The sequence below is a fragment of the Lates calcarifer genome, linkage group LG6 (assembly GCF_001640805.2).
Source record: "Lates calcarifer isolate ASB-BC8 linkage group LG6, TLL_Latcal_v3, whole genome shotgun sequence".
Taxonomy (NCBI): Eukaryota; Metazoa; Chordata; class Actinopteri; family Centropomidae; genus Lates; species Lates calcarifer.
The window spans coordinates 17987431-18005331 of NC_066838.1; positions in this window are offsets into that span (position 1 = coordinate 17987431).

Below are 17901 nucleotides of genomic sequence, written 5' to 3' on the forward strand. Positions count from 1 at the left end.
GTTTTAAATATTTCATTCTTCAGGAGTGATGAAAGGGAAAATATTTCATAGGAAAAAAGTTCCATAAAGAGTCCCTAATCAGAGCACTGCACAAAAAAACTCCCATCTTATCAAACCATTTAGCCTGTAATTGAGTCCTAAAACCCCAATTTTCTTAAAACAGATGAAAAAAACAGCAGTTCGTTTAAAAAGAAAAACATTTCAACCTGTCAGTCTGATCATTAGAATGTATTATCATTTCATTTCACTTAATCGTTCATCAGAGTCACTATTTGAATTGATAAAAAAAACAGACTGTTTGATGGGATCACTCCAGCTGCAACACCCGTACCCAGTAGTCATGACTGCATCATTACATAACTACTCAGTACTCGTGGTCAGACCACACCCATTTGAAATCAGCCTTCATTTTGATCTTGTAAAGTTGCATGACTGTATCTTGCATGGTTTGATACTACTGCAGTGATAACATCTGCCTACACACATATTACCACCTGCTAAAGTACTACTGTGGTAGTTTCTGCTTTTGTAGGTGACACCAGTATCCCATTCTGGCACAATGATACACACACTCACAGGGTGAAAACGATACCAGACCCTCTGTCGTGGCTGGTAATCATAGATATGGGCAGTGAAACCAGGCTATCAACTGGTTACCAATATAAATCAGCTTGTTTAAAGAATATTTGAGAATCAAGTGTCAATTTTCTTGATAGCAGAACAGCAATCGGCTGCATCTGTCTTGCTCTGAGGTAGTCACAATTTCTTCTTAGAAATTGTTGAAACCAGTCAATCTGTGTGCAAAAATTTTATAACTGTGCACAGACTTTTACTTCTTTTTTTTTTTTTAAAGAAAGTATGTGTGTAGGACTCAATAGCAGATAAAATTGCTTGTTGAGATGAGGGCTTTAAGTGCAGGGAGTGGAGAAGTTGTTCAGAGAAAACAATGGTAATATTTGGTTTGACTATTACTCAAGAACAAAGTAATAGTAATAGTCTTTCAGCAGCATATAATATTATTATACTGTGTAATCTGTATTCTATTCAGTGTATCATGACTACTTGTATGTGTTGTTTTGGTTTTCTGACCTTACTTTTCTAGTTCACTCTCACAACATGTAACTAGCTAGTGAACAAGTAGCAGCTTTCTTAAAAGCAGCTAAAGAGCCACAAATTTCCCAACCAAGACAGAGCTGAAAGTAAAGTAAATACTGGACTTGTATTCATCAGGCAAGGACTCCAAATGAATGCTTGTCTTCGCTGGAGGTATTAACAAGCAACTGCTGTCATTCAAGTTATAGCCATTTGTCTTGGTGCTATGTTGCTTGTTTCTGCTGCCCCTTAGAGGACAAACAAATCAGTTTTCACATGTTAAAAACCAATGTAGACAGACATGCTAAGAGTCTACGAATTGTCTCGTCTACCTATTTTATTTGATAGATAAAAAAGCAGAGAAATATTGCCATAGTGCTCTGACTTTGGAGGTGATACACTTATTATAGATCTTAGAGTCTCATCCATGCTCATCCACATTTTGACAGTAGTTTGTTTGTCCAGGCTTTTATGCCTTCAGCCACATTTAAAGTTTTCATACAGTGCCAAAGCTTCAGAACTATACTACTAATATTGTACATGCATCTCAGAGAGATCTGGTGCTTGAGTTAAAATCCCTCAATAGTATTCTCAGCCTTTTGTGGTCCTCAGTGACTGTGTGGGAATGTGTGAGGATGTAATAGGATAGCTCTGTGCTACCAGTGTATCACCATCACCATGAAGTGTAGTGAGCTGTAGCTGCAAGGCATTTAGCAGTCACATGCAAACAATCCATCTTGCGTAGGCAACCAGGGGGGAATCACACACACACACACACACACACACACACACACACACACACACACACACACACCCAGTCCTTCTCCAGTATCGCACCCTGAACATCCTTCAGCTTAGTTAATCTAATTGGGGGAAATAGTAGGCAGCTCCAAAGTATATTAAAAGTATATTTATCACCAAATATAAATGTCACAACGTGCAAATGCTGTTACCCTCCTCATCGCCACTTTCCACTGCACAGGTTGGAGCAGTTATGTCATATTTATTGCACACGCTCTGAGAAAAATTCTTCAACTACGTTTCCAGGAATGGCTCATCAGAAACACAATGGGCCCTTTAAATATTTCTGTCTGGAGAAATGTAAGAAAGTATAACTGTCAGGGAACCACAGCTGTTAGAATCTCATTACCCTCTTTGAGTGCGTTTTCTGCGTTTTGGTGAAATGGGCTGGATGTTGAGGTGAAATGGGCCAGTAAAATGGAAGCAAAACAAAATCTATCTGGATGTAAAAATCTAATTCACTGCAACTTCAAAAAAAAAAAAATCACTAAATTCACAACTTTTGAAGTTGTTCTACTATTATGGCAACTACTGTACTACTACTCCCACTATTGTTGTAGTGACTACTACTACTACCATCAATTTGGTAGGAACACAAAATGTTTTTAACTTCTAAAATCAATTGTTAGTGGTAAACAGTGGCAAGTACAGTTTCCACATTACTGCTAACTACACACCAATCCACCTGTCAATCTTCTGCCTCAACTTGTCTCAGTCAATCCACAGTTTTTGGACAGTGTACCTTAGCCTGAGATTTGGAGATGCTAACTCTCATCCCAACATCTTCACACTTTCCAGAGTACACTAGAGAGCCTTGAGTTCATTGTTTGATTAAGCTGACACAACTAAATTATTGGCAAAGAGTAAAGATGGAATCTGGAGGTCTCCATTACCTCAAACCATGCAACTGTGACATTCACTATTCCCAGTACTGGGCCAGGGGCACTTATGTATGCAGTGTTTATGTTTTTCACCTCAGGGCTTTTTAAAGGGAGAATTAAGGCCCGCAAAGGAGAGGACTTATTTATTTGAGGTTGAGAGAGAAAGTGAATTCAAATTCAAAAAGTGTGATATATTGGTGTGTAGAGATGTGGAAAAAGTCATTGCAGCACAGTTTTGGGCATGCTGGAGCTTATTGACAGGGTTTGCAGGGGGCCAGGGACGAGAGAATTACACCAAACACTTCTTGATGTTGTAAAAAAAAATAAAAAATACAAGTAAATACAAGTTCTAACTGCAAATACCAACAAAACTGCCTGCCACATGACAAACTAAGTACAGACATCATGCAATTTCAGCAATATTACTCTGTAAATAAAAAATAGACAGCTTCATTACTGGGTGAAATAACATTAAGGCTGCTTCTCTTGAGTGACGAGTAAAGTTGATGTTTCTGAGTGAAGGGGTTGGAAAATAAATGCTGTAAAACCACACAAATAAACAGCCCTTTTGCAGTGCTAAAAATGAACAAAGCAAACAGCAGAGTTGTAGACTTTAAGGTGGTCAGCCACACACCTTGTGACTTGCCTCAAGACTTGCTTTGACAAGACTTAACTTGTATCAGCTGACTTGAGGCTTCAGTTGGACTTGGCACAGAAGACAAAGCCCAGGTTTTTTGGCCTGCAAGCAGGGAGAGGTTCAAAACAAGCAAGCACAGGTTTTGAGAAGCAAACAAACCTCTTCTACATGGTTGGTCTGACGTTGTTCTCTTTTTGTCTCTTTTCTGCTCTCTTCTTTTCTTAGCTGTGATATAAACACGTTAAAAGTGATTGTGTTTATATCACAGCAGGTATTCAGCAAGAAGTTTATTTCAGTAGAAAGTTGATCTTTTTTTTTTTTTTTTTTGCTCATCCTTCCCTCCCCACCCTCGCTCTGCTCTCCAAGCTTTCTAAGAAGCAAACAAACACATACACACTTGCACACCTTCAGCTGTTTTTATGGCTTTTTTGAGCTCTCAATCAGAGGGTGGGCTATAGGGAGACATTCTAAGGGCAGCTTGATTGTGTCTTTGGAGAGCAGATTGCGAGCAGCTATTTATGTCTTCCACCTTGATCAATGGGACATGCAGCACGATTGACCGGCTTGATGAGCAACACAATCTGAGGTCAGATCTGACGTCAGATCAGCAACAACCTTTTCCACCTTCTACAGGAATAGGTGAAAGATGTATCCCCAGTTTACGTCATGCATGTCAAAGATGGCTCAGGCCGGGTGAGCTGAAGAATGACAGAAACAATCAAGGACTCAGACCCCTGGGTCTGCCATGAAAAGGCACCCATGTGAGACCAATCCAAATGGCGAAAATGAACTTTCCCACAACTAGAATATAACTCTCACTCTGTCTCATATATGATATCATCATATCATTGTAAATTTCCCCATTGTGGGACTAATAAAGGATTATCTTATCTTATCTTATGAAATTTTACCTCACTTTAAGACTTACTTTTTTAGAATATATAAAGACATATATAGAGGAGAATTTGCATTATCTTGCTGTCTTGTTCAGGGTGTGTCATGCTTGGAAAGGCCACCTGGGTAGTCATTCGAATCACAGAGGAACCCCTCTTAGATATAGGACTGTCGCAGCAGGTGGTGATTCTCCCTATTGACCTATTCCCAGGAGACAGCAGAAGGGAAAGTCCTGTCTCCTCTGTCAGTTGTGTTGAGGCTGCAGCCGGGAAACAATACTGTGCTTCATTTGCTGTCACTACCAAGACAGATGCACCTGAATCAGTAGTAATAACGTTGTTTTTATTATGTTAGGGTCAAGTGAAAGCACAACCCATGAGGTCACAGCTATTGTTCTCCAGCTTCATCTTTGCTAATGAGGTTGTGCTCAGTTGAGGCTCGCTGCCATTTCCCGCAGCTATTGTCATTCCATCTGAATCTGGACCATATTGTATCACTCCGACATCAGACAAGTCCATAGTCTCATGGGATGACAGCACAGCCGTTGTTTACAGTAAAGAGCAGCATTGGCAGGGTCGTCTGTTCTGCCAACCTAATTGTCCGCAGGCGTGGATGAAGATACACTGTCTCTCTGAAATGTTTTGGAGAGGTTGTAAAGGTCAGACTGCAAAGAGTTGATCTAAGGGGCAGACACTGATGTTTTGTGAAGATTGAACTCTTGTCACAGCTCAGTAGGATGCTGACAGACTTGCACAGTCCTCAAAGTCAGATACAGGATGGGCAAGCATTAATCAGAGGTACCACACTGTTTTAACTCAAGCCACTCTCTTCTTAGTGAAGCATTATGTTTTAAATGAAAAGATGTTTTCCTGCTGAGCAGCCTCGTAGGGAGTCATGATGGAGGAAAAAAATGTATTTACTGAAAAGTGTATTTACTCTCATTAGTCATTAGTCACATTTTTCTTGAAACCTGATATTAGACAAATGGAATAACATAATGGACTTGTGACGATGGACATTATTTGACTCATGTAATTGACTGTCCGCTCTGTGCTCTCTGTTTTACAGTGTCAGAGAATACAGCTGGTATTATTCTATATTTTCTTACGATCTACAAACAGCAGTGCATTTCACTACCTTCCATCTTCCCTACCCAGTTTGTAAGTCCTAAGCCCATTGGTTGGTGTAAAGATGTAAGTGTGGAGGACACATAGTTGGATATAGTTAGGATTTGGTACAGATATTCACAGTTGATGAATCCTAATGATTCTGCTGATATCCTGCCTTTCCTCTGGCACTACATGGAGGTTGACATTGTGTTTTTGAGTGAAATGTATCAGCAACTATTGGATTTATATCAATGGAAGTAAATGGCACAGGGGAATAAGCTACCAGGGTTTGGCCACACAAGCCACTCTTGGTGGGATCAATTTATTGTTGGTTTTTGGTCTTGAATGGCCGTCCTTATCCTTTAAGAATGAGCTGCATGCTGCTTCCTGCTCTTAGAATTTTAACCAAACTGAACAATAGTAAAATCAATCATCAATTCAGATTCAGGAGTGTACATAGCACTTGTCTAAAACAATGTTATCTGACGATGGCTGCTCATAATAAAGACTGATTAATTCTGAGTCTTTGTATGGTTGAATGAGACTGGTATGTTGTCGTAAGAGACTAGATGTTAAGAGGGGGGAGACTGACAAAGGTGGGACAGATGGGATCTCATCACTTGTGAGTCAACTGAATCACAAAATCACTTTTACTCAGGCCTATTGTTGTGCCTGAAACACCATTGAGCTGCACAGAAAGTAAGTTGATTTCAGTAAAAAACAAACAAACAAACAAAAAAAGGCCACTTAAGAAAACATAATGGCATGGTGATTGTGGTGTAAGTGGCTTCCTTATTGTCCAGATTGTGTGTATGTACTGTTTACTACTGCAGCAACACACACACTTTTCCACAGCCCTGCCACACACACATACTGTTTCCGGAGATTGATGCTATGAGTGAGATACAATTTTCTTTTCGTTTTTTTCCACAATGCAGATTCTAAATAACACGTCTTGTTTACTTACAGCTGACCTATTCCCCTGTCTGTGTGAGATGCAGTTATTCCCACGTGGAAAAAAAGTTCAAATGTCACGGTAAAAATAAATCCTGATTCTGTCAAAACGACCTTCTTCAGTATTCCTGCCATGTTTTCCTTCCTTCATCGTTTTTCCTGATGCTTCCAAAACGTAGGTATCTATCAGTTTGATGTATTAAGGTGAGTAAGGCCTTCAACTGTTACAGACACACACAGGGCAGGATGGTTGATTCTCTGCAGCTTATGTAACTTGGCGTTCAGAGATAATAGCTTTGTGATGAGGTCCAGTGCTCAAAGAAGACTTCCAGCCTTTCACCAAGGCCACACTCCACACACGCCTGGTGAGATTGATTCTCGGTTTGCTGTCAAAACTTTGATGGACTTTTGTTAAGAGCCATTGGAGTGCTGAGTTGAGATGATAGTTTTCAAAAAAATGTACTTAGGTTTGCTCCACTGTAATTGGCTTCAGTGAATGAGTAAAATGGTGAAATCAATAAAACAGAGATTGAACCTATTGTACTTTTTATTTGACTAGTTTTTAGTCATTTTAGTCAGACTTAATTACATGACCATTTAAGAAAAGGTATGTTGTAACATCACTATCTTACCCTGTCATGCCCCTGACATATGATCCACGTAGTATCCTCTTTTGTTTACTGGACTAACATAGAGGAAAGGTCCAGATATCATGCTTTTGTGTGACCAGTCTCAAGCCCCTTCCTGTCTCTGCTCCCTGTCAGACACCCCGTCACTGTCCTGCCGCCCTGCCAACCAAATGCCGGCCTGCTGCCACACTGATGGAGCTGAGAAACAGTGATGCTGACAGTCAGAATGAGTCACCAGCCCCAAATGGGTTCTCTAAAGACACCCTCAGCCACCAAAAGTACAGTACGTACACGATCAACACCCCCAACACATCCAAAATAGGAACAATGCCAACTTTGAAAACTATTGCTACAGACCGTTTCTGTTTTATCCTTCTAAAGATGTGTGGTTTGTAAGATTCCTTTATATGCCATTGTCTTACACTATATAATTCATTTAAAATAATTTATCGGTCCATTTGATGATATAAATCCAATATTCACTATCATTTATCTCCATTTTCTGGTCTCCATCAAGTCCTGAGAGAAAGACCTGGCTCTCTTCCTTATAAATGCTGCATGGTGTTCACCAGCTAGTCACTAAGCTCATCTGGAAAGGACATTATGAGGGCAGTGAGAGTGAACCAAAATGGTAAATTCTTGGGCCTGGAAAACCAAAAGATTGTGCTTTAAAGATGGTGTAATGCTCCATAGAGCAGAGAAAATGTAAGTTAGGGCGATAATCCACTGTGAGTTTGTCACTGGCAACTGCTCTCACATTATACTTTTCACATTATACTTAAAATATTATAGCTGCTTTAAGTTATCATCCATTTGTGTGTCACCTAAAATTTCCTCCAGTTTTGTCCAAATGAATGTAAAAATAATATCTGACCTACTTGAAAAACTGGTGCCTTTTGTGGCTGCAGGGAAGGGTATCAGGGACATTCGAGTCGGACTTTGATCAAACACACACAGGCAGGTCTGTTCACAGATCTCACAGCAGGTGCAGATGTAACAGAGTGATTTTATATGAGCATATGTGCATGTGTACAGCTGGCCTCAGCACAGATACGGCTCTAGATGCTTGTCATGACAGACGCTGGGAGAATAAAAGAGATCTTGATTGTGTGCCTCCCTGAAATATCTGAGATAGATTCCCTTAATAGATATTTGAAAGTGCTGATGCAAAGCACACGTCTTATCCTGTATTTGAATCCACAGTCCTGTAGGTTTTTGAAGTTCATGTTTCATGCGCTATGAATTAATATTAATTGGAGAATATTTTTTTCCTTCTCTGGAAGGTTTTAATGTTTAATCAGGGATTGTATTGATGTGTTTATGATTATGAGTTGCCCAACCAGGGAATCAAATTTAATGATATGATAATGATGTATATCAATGATTTGGGCATTTGTGCACATCTGAGTGTGTGTATTGCTGCTCCAGTATGCAGTCGTCGCTGTAGAGGGAAATCTGCCCTTAATTAACTTTCTGTTCTTTGCTCTTATACAAGCTATAGGAACATGTTGTGTTTGAAGCAGAAATGTAACATTGACAGGCAGACACACACGCATTCATGCAGCATTTATCACCCATAAATTAGTGATTATGAGTAACATCTGCAAGCGACATAGAGGCGTTCAGTGATCCTGAGCTCAGCATCTGCTACTGTGTTTGAAGAAGGTTCCCCTATCAAATAGATGAGCAATAATTAAGGGTCTTCACTGTCCTCACATTTGTGTAAGGTAGGTTTATATGTAACTAATAATTAACAGGGTTTTCTGACAGCAATTGCCACCCACATATCACTTTACATTAACTACAGAGGGAAAGAAAAAGGCCAAGCAGGATCTAGTATTGTTTGGAGGCAACACTATGACATCTGCAGGAGAGAATTAAAAGACAAAGATAGCAAGGGGTTGTTGTTCTCTCTCTCTCTCTCTGTACTTGTATCTGTGTGTGTGTGTGTGTGTGTGTGTGTGTGTGACTGCTGCAGTGCTGTGGGCTGTAATGGAGAGGAGAGAGCATTAGGCACACTCAACACTGAGGCAGCGGGAACTTGCAGCAGAACTCCACAGAGTCCTCTCCATCTGTAATCAACAGAGTGAGAGGGGAGTCACACCTTCTTTTTCCTCCACACAAACAATCCCTGCCTCTCTTCCGCCTGTATCCTTCTGTGTCACCGCTTTTCTTTCCTTTTTTCTACTTCTATGCTGCCCTCTTTAACTTTATTTTATGTTTATCCATATTCATTTGCTGCTTTGTTAGGCAAGCATACTGTTTGTCCTCTGTGATGTTGTTATTTGGAACCTGAACATACATGCACAGATTTCAAGACAAGGGCTTTTTATTTGCAATGTGCTCATATTAAAATACATACAGCCACAACATGTACAGACAAATGTAAGAAAATGTGCCAGTAACAAGCAAGAATGTGCAAAGAAGTTCTTTAATATGTGACTAGTTTAAGAGGAACACTAGCTCCAAAAACTGAACTTTTACAAAGAAATTAAGTCCTGTTAGCTGGTTACAAACGGCAGCGCTCTCCTCTCCAGATGCACACATCTGTCTGCTGTGACATCATTCAGAAGTAACTCCCGTGAATAATATCTCGCTCCAACATGACGCCTCCCAAACTGTGTACTTCACATTTAATAATAAACCCATCACTTTAAACTCCTCTGTGCGCTTTCCATCCCGCCTCTTCTTTTCATGTAACACTTCCCCGCTTGCTGGGACTTATATAACCAGAAATGGCCCTCTGTGATATTACCTGCTGTCTGTCCTCCACATCTCCCCCTGTCCCTCTGTTCATCCATCGGTCTCCGAAGGGTTTTCTGTATTAGAGGGTTCATCTCTGTGCCCCTTAAGGAGCCAATTCATGAATAAATGAATAGAACAGGCAAATGATAACAAGATTGCTCATTACCTTGCACAACATTTGTGCGTGTGTGTGAGACAGGGGAGAGAGAAAGAGAGAGATTCCAATTTACTGACTCCAATTACCTGAACTACTTAAACTGTACTGCAACTACCTCCAAAATATGTTATCACAATTTTGTGTCAAAGGAACATCTCAGTGCTGCGCTTTAATCCACTGATCTAACGACTGATTTGCAAATAAGATGAGATCAGTAAATACTGAATTTGTTATTTACTTACTAAGTATTTCATCCATCCATCCACCCTTCAAAGATGGAGCCAAGCCAAGAGAGGACAAGAGGTGCGGCACTATAGCAGAGTGCCAACTGTGCACTGTGGTGATGGATGGATGCAGGTTGATGTTCCTCTGCTCTTGCAGTCGTCTTACAAGGTACATTAACATTGTTAACTTTGAGTCTAGTTCTGCCTTTTCAGTCTTGTGAAAGCATGAGCTTGAATTTAGTTTGGGTAAATGCATTGCTCTACAGCTGTTAGAGGTAGCACCTGACTGTCTTGATGCAAATCTCTCCTCTTTTATGTGAATCCTGGGATGACAAGCGGGAACTGATAACCACCTGCACCAGGCAGATTTGCCAGGACTGCCACTGTGGTCTCTAAACGCATTCATATCCTATTAATGCATTTACTAACTCTCCTCCTGTTGCAGGTATTTCTGCCTTTGGAGCTGTAGTCTGGATCCCTCAGCTGCAGTTACTATTATTTGTTTAAGTATTCTTAACATGATTACTAGTGTTATTACTGTTCGATTGAGGTTAAATTGCTGCCTACCCTGAGCCTGGTTCTGCTGGAGGTTTCTTCCTGTTAAAAGGGAGTTTTTCCTCACCACTGTCTCCAACTGCTTGTTCAATGGGGGATAATATTAAGAGTATGGTTTATACCTGCTTTATGTGAAAAGGGCCCAGAGATAACTTCTCTTGACTAGCTAGATGTCACAGAAATGATATAACTTTGTTAAATTTGCCTTCAGGGATACTAAAACTAGGAAGGCTATGAGGAGAGGTGCTATACACCTGCATGTCATTAAACACACACACTGCAACATACAAAGCACACAACTGCTGAAGCCGCCTACTCTCTTTCCCTTTAACTGACCTAGTAATAAAGGCCTGAAATTGAGGAGTTGCTTGGCTGCTGTCACTGGGAAGGTCAGAGCTGTCACGTGTGTTAATAAATCATTTGAACAGACACATATACATGTATTTACCATGGTGTGCCTCTTTGTGTGTTTGTGTGTGCATGCAAGAAATGCTCAGTTTTGTAGTCTCTGAACTGATTAAGAGCTGCATGTAAAGACAAAGCCAGTGAGCTCTACTATCACCCTGAGTTCTGGCTTTGAATAAATCTGAACACATGAGATTCTCAGAGAAGATATCCACCTACTGTGAAGAAGCCTCTGCTGAAACAAGGAGTGAACATATAGAGACAATCTAATCTAGCATATTAGTGTGAAGTAAATTTTACATTTCATAATACCATATTTGAGACACATTTGCTTTGTATTGTTCACACACTCAGATTTAAGTAATTGTATAGCAGTAATACTTTAAGAAGTAGTAGTGATAGTTGTGGTGAATGTTAGAATAAAGGTGGTAAGACACTGTTGGGATGTCCTCAGAGAAACCCTCTCTTCCATCTTTTAATTGCTCTCACCATTACGTCCTAAAAGGACTTGCAAGACTTCAACCGAGAACTTTAATAAGACAGAATGTGGCTGAAACTCAAAGTGGCATGTCCTATTAGCACAACATAAAGAGAGTGGGAAATCTCAGTGTGTCACTGACACAGGCTGAAGCGCATTAGGTAAGTCGGCCTGTCGCCTGGGCAATCACCAAAAACTGGATGCAGAGGAGGTATTATCCTCCTTCCTGCTCATTTTTCAGTCTTTGATACATTTGCAGTCGTATTAGTGGATCATTTAAATCAGCTAAATTACAAACAAGCTCACGCTAGCTTAATGTTAGTCATTGATACTGTCCACTTCTGGAAACAGAAGAATAAAGAAAAAACTAAGTTGAAAACTTTAAGATGTAAAAGAAGATTACTTCGGGGTGACTCATTTTTCTGAGAAGCTTATCTTTTTTTAAAGGAACACTTTGGCAATTTGGGAAATAAGCTTACTTGCTTTTTGCTGCAGTTTAGATAATTACATTTGTTACTGACAAAGAAATGTTATCGTGGCTAAAAAAGAAACTTTACGGTTGAAACAGGCTTGTAATGCTACTACAAGGACTTCAGCGTGGTTAGCTCTTTACTCTATTTCTTCTCTGCTTCACATCATGCATTAAATAAAATCAGGTTATTCTAACAGGCATACAGGAGGGCCTAGGAATAACTGTTTAACAACTTCATCCTTGAAGTAGGCTTTCAGATTACACTCACATGTTAAGTAACTGTTCCCCCAAATACAGTTTAGTGTATAATGCCAGTCTGATCTGTAGTTTGATGTCTGGTAATGAGAAGCTCACAATGTCCTTGTGTTTGCATGTGTCAGATTAGAACCATCAGGTGAGGTTCCAGCTTCAGCTGCTGCTCCCAACCCTCATCCTTTCATTAAAACCAGAAGTTAAATCTCACATTTTCTCCTTTTGTCTATAAACTATCACTCAGACTTTCTTAGTGGAATAATCCTTGTCTTGATATTTATCCAGTCTGTTGATTTTTTTTCCCAGCACATTTCTTCAGTTTTTTCCATTGATTAAATAATCCATACAAGCAAAATTTGGCACTTAATCCAATGCAGTGACCGCAGCTTGGCAACAATTAGGATTTGACACTTCTTTGAGTCATCCATTTGCATCGACACACAAGTTCGTTATATTGGTCCGATGCCATATGGATCTGTTCTTCCACAGTGTTTCTCATTACATTATCTCAGATCAATAAGACACGTCACTGCTCATTGTAACAAACACCAGCAATTCTTGTATTTGCTTTGCACTTAGGGGTTAAAAGCCAATTAAAACCAGTTAGCCAGTAGCTATGTGATGCTAACAACATTAACAACATGTTTTTGTCATAAGAAAAGCATAAGAGAACAAAATGCAGAGGAAAAAAAAGTTGCTTCTTTTACAGTAGCTCTCACATTCATATATCAGCCCACATTAAAAGTGACCTTGGTTAATTTATTGTTTTGGTTTAATATTCTTTATTGTTTATTCTTCAGGGGCTACAGGGCACTTATTAATGGAAATCCCTCTCGTCTAACTTGAAATATGATATAACTGATACCATGACTCACACTAAATTGTGAAGTATTTGTGTCACAGCCCACCGCTATTCCTTGATAATGAGGACACCTATAAGAGCCCACGGCTGTAAATCAGGTTCAAAGAAAAGCAATTAGGCCTCATCCTCACAGTATTTCTCAAAATCTCACCAGCCTCTTCTCTTCTATCTCATGACTACCAACGATGCTACATCTACCCTTTATTTAGTGCCTCAAATTGAAGTTGATCACCTAGAAAAGCTTGTGATGCCTCAGTCTCTAGAAGAATCTGTAGAGAATTATTTTTTATATAAGTTGGCATCAGTAAAAAGTGCTGTGTTAAATACTTGAATACTAAAACACAGGCAGATATTTCCACCAGTGCAGACATAATACATAAAGATGGTTATGTACAGAGAGTGACTTGAGCACACAGGAGAGTTTACGAAAGACCAGCCATTTACTGTCTGTATTGCACAGCTACACATACAGAGGTGCAGATACTGAATCATGCTGGTTCCTTGTGATTGCAGGCTAATAAGAAGGGATGACAACAGCACCCCCTGACAGCAGTGCCCTCCTAAAGCAGGACAATGCGCCCCGCCACACTGCTTAAAAACTGCTCAGAAATGGTTTGAGGAACACGACAAAGAGCCCAAGTCCTGGCTGCCAAACTCCTCAGATCCCAAGTCTGATCAAGCATCTGTGGGATGCATCGGAACAAGCTAGATCCATTGAGTGCGCACTGCACAACCCACTAGGATCCTAAGGATTCAAGGTCAGAGCTGTTTTGGCAGCACAAGGGAGACCTATACAATGTTACGTTTACGTAGCAGGTTTCATCCTCTAGGGAGCATGAATATCAGTACAAAATTTCCATCCATTAACTGTTGACATATTTCAGTCTGGACCAAAGTAGTGAGCCACAAACTGACCAACAACAGAGAGACAGACTATGCTGCCCACAGGGTCGCTAGCATGAGTAATAAAAATGCCATGATGCTGGTACTAACTGAACAATATTTCAATTCAGAAATCGAAGAAATAGAGCACTTTTAAACAGGGTTCAAGGTCCTGGGCCCATGGTGGCCCTGGCAAAACAAGTAGCTGTTAAAAAGTGATTGAAACTCAGTCTGAATAGTCCCATAATTGCCACAGTGACAGGTGTTTCTGGAGGTAATTTTGGCAATAATTTACCCACAGCATTAAATAGCTGGTGAAATGGGTCTGGCAGTGGCCATTAGGGACAGCTGTAGCTTACGCTGTAGACTTGATTGTAGGAATCAGAAATATTTGGAACGTCTTCTCTGATGTTAGAGGTAGCCATAACGGCTGTCAGCCCTGCTGGCTAACATTTCCCCTCTGAATGCTAATCTAAAACTAGAAATGGCAATTAGTCCTATTAGCATGCTGATCACTATGGACATGCAGAAACACTGAGGGGGAGGCAGAGGTGTCCTGACCTTATCAAAGACTGATCGGTAGTGGGCATGCTCAGAATATAGAGTGAGCTTGTGTTTTTTTTTTTGTTTTTTTTTTACAAAAAGTGAAAACTGCTCTGAAATTGTTTTGTTTTTAAATGTCCTGTCATAGTTCCCAGGTGCTTACAAACACGTCATTTAGAGGATGATACTGGTTATTTTAACTTTTTGTCAACAAATCCCATTAAAACAACAAAAAACAAAGCAAGCTGTCCTACAAACGGTTCTTTTAGAGCTTCATTGATATCTAAGACTGTTAAACACATAAAAAAAGGCCATACTTTTGCATTTGGTTGACATATTTTTCATCACTATGAACATGGCCACTGTACACCTACTTTTATTAGACTGAAAATGTAGTTGCAGCGTTAATCCAAAATGGCGTTGTTCATTTTAATGAAGGAATATGACACCCATAGCAACAGTGTAGCTCTTTAATGTGTCTGGATGACACTGGCATGGCATGCGGCCATAAGCAATGTGGCCACACAGACAAAACATGTTATGATCTCTTCAGAGGAGTTGTTAAAAACAAGACTACAGCCATGCTATCAGCTCTGTGAGGCTTTACCATAGACAGTATATAATGTCTGTGTGTATTTTTATATACAGGTTGCTATCATGCTAACAGCTACAGCTGAGGCTGACGGGAACCTCATTAGTTTTGCAGGTATTTCATCATAAACCAAAGTACTGGACAAATTCTGAAGGTAGTAATAGGTGCTAGATGAAAATTTAATTTATCACCAAGTAGGAAAGAAACATTTCACTCAAAACTGTCATCCTCACGGTGGCACTAGAAGAAAAGTCAGGGGATCACCAAAATCAGTAGGTTACATCCTCTGGGGTACATGACTGCCTGCACCACATCCAAAGTCCACAGCAGTCTATCCAGTAATATCCACGATATAGCCTTTGCCATCCTTAGTGTCACGCTGCTAATCAGGCTGATATAAAGATAAAATAACACCAGCTTTATTCCTTAAGTCGCCCTCCAGTTAGTATATCTCTGATATACCTACAGTGTATATGCTTAAACCTGACTCTAAGGCTTATGGACAACCTGTCATTCATAGAATGGAGCTCATTAAATTTAACACTGAAAACAGAAGTTGTACAAACTCCCACTGTGGATGAACAATTACAGCTCCGGCAGGATTATTCTAAAAAAAAAAAAAAATTGGCTTGAAATTCTCATTTTCCCCAAAGCTTAGTTTAACATAACAATGCTGGAGGCATGAGGGATTTATAACAAGACACACACCAGAATCCGCCTCTGCTTTGCACTATTGACGCACATCAGCAACAGACGTTTTGGAAATCAAGAGGGAGAACATTTTATAAATTGTGAAAAGGAGTGAGTATAATGATGTTCTGAGGTCAAACACGGACCAACACAAAGATGGAGCCATATGTCCCCGAGTGTGACCCGTGTATGATAGAAGAGGAAGATGCAGTCCCTCAGTCCCCAGGCTTTCCCTTGCTGGCCCCCCAGCTGTGCCCTCACCAGGCTGGGGATCGATCTCCGCCTGCCTGCCTCGACTCCCATGCTCCGGACCCTTCATTAGGCCCCGCCTGCTAGAGTGGATGCTCTAATTGGCGAGGGCCACTGAGAGCCAGCATCCTCGTCTGCCGTGCTCTCAGAAAAAGGGTCGCCGGGCATCAGCCGCTCACACTAATCTTTCCCATTATCCTCTGCTCTCCTGTGGGAGAGGAAAAAACAGTCTGCCTGTGGTTTGTGTGTCTTTGCGTGTGTAGTGTATGTTATATTTAAGCGTGCTTCTATTTTACTTTGACCATGTGTGAGCTTTGTTTGAATCCTTTGGCTAATGGGATCACAGGTCTGATCAGGTCATGTGATAAACAGGACATTACACCCATCTATGACACTTGTTGACAGCTTACTCTTTAAGAGCAATGTTGTGAGAGAGAAACTGGCTATTTTCTCTGTTCTACAGGATGTTTTTCATGTGAACGGGCTCTGCTGCTTAGCACTGCACTTCCTGTTGTGTGAGCAACTCTGACACATTCATTAAGAGCTCTTATAGCAGTGTGGCACATAAATCGTGCTATACCTGTGTCACCACTGAACTTTCACATGAGCGTAGACTCATTTCATCTTCACCCACAGCTCCTCTGGTGATTCATACTTCTTCAGAGGTCTAATTTCAGTCCTTAATCATTATGATTGAACATTTTAATTTAGAAATTAAAGCAATTTACAGCATGGAAATAATAATTTGCAGGTCAGTTACAATCTTGGGCTGCCTAATTAGAAGTATTTTTATTTACCGTGCGTGAAGACTCTCTCAGGTGGGTGGGGGCAACAAGCAGAAAAACAGCAGATAGGGTCAAGGCAGCACTTGAAGGACGTTCTAGGAGGAAAGTGTGCAGGCGGTAAGAACTGTAAATATGTCTGAAGTGTTTGTTGTATGTTTTTCAAGTTTCTTATTAGGTATTCTGATAGATTAAAAAAACATAATTGAAGTATAAATAAAATACAGAGCAAGCACAACAGAGGCTGATTGGAATATCTTTACATTTGTCACAAACCAAAATTACAAATGAAAGTTTGACCTGATGATGGCGCTAGATGATAGATTAAGGTTATTTTAATTAATCCTCCAGGGACTATGGATTTCTGTATCAAATGTAATGGCAATCCATCTAGTAGTTGTTTAGGTATGTCAAAGAAAAACAAAAATGTGATCAGATTTACCTTTCAAAAATGCCCCTTTCTCTGCAGCTGAACTGTACTGTACATCTTCTAAAATAACCTGCTGAAGAATCCAATAGATCCTTCAGAGGAAGAGAGGCATGAGTGAGTGGGATTTTAAGATGAATGAATTACAGCCTGCAACACAGTCTAATCTGAAGTGGAAGGTGCTCAGTGGTACTGAAACATAAAGCAGTGAAATATCTTCACCTAGACTAAAGATTGGAGTATAATTATATTTCTTTAATATATTTTTCCCATATAGAGATGTGTAACTCTGCAGGGTTCCTGTAATATTCATCAAGGATCAGGTGCAAGAGAAAAAAATCATGTGAACTTATGGTACTGTGATGTGAATTAAAAGGAAGTGCAGAACAGTGTGTGAAAATTTGGATTATTACAGCAATATTACAAAAAAAATATAATTAAACTAAAGATTTGATTTATAAAGATAGGTCATCATTATAAATCAAGAAATCAGTGTCTACCATTTACATGGACACACAACCTCAGCACAGAAAACTAAATTATTTTCACACAGGAATGTAAAACACCCAAAGAGAAAAGACAGTGAATT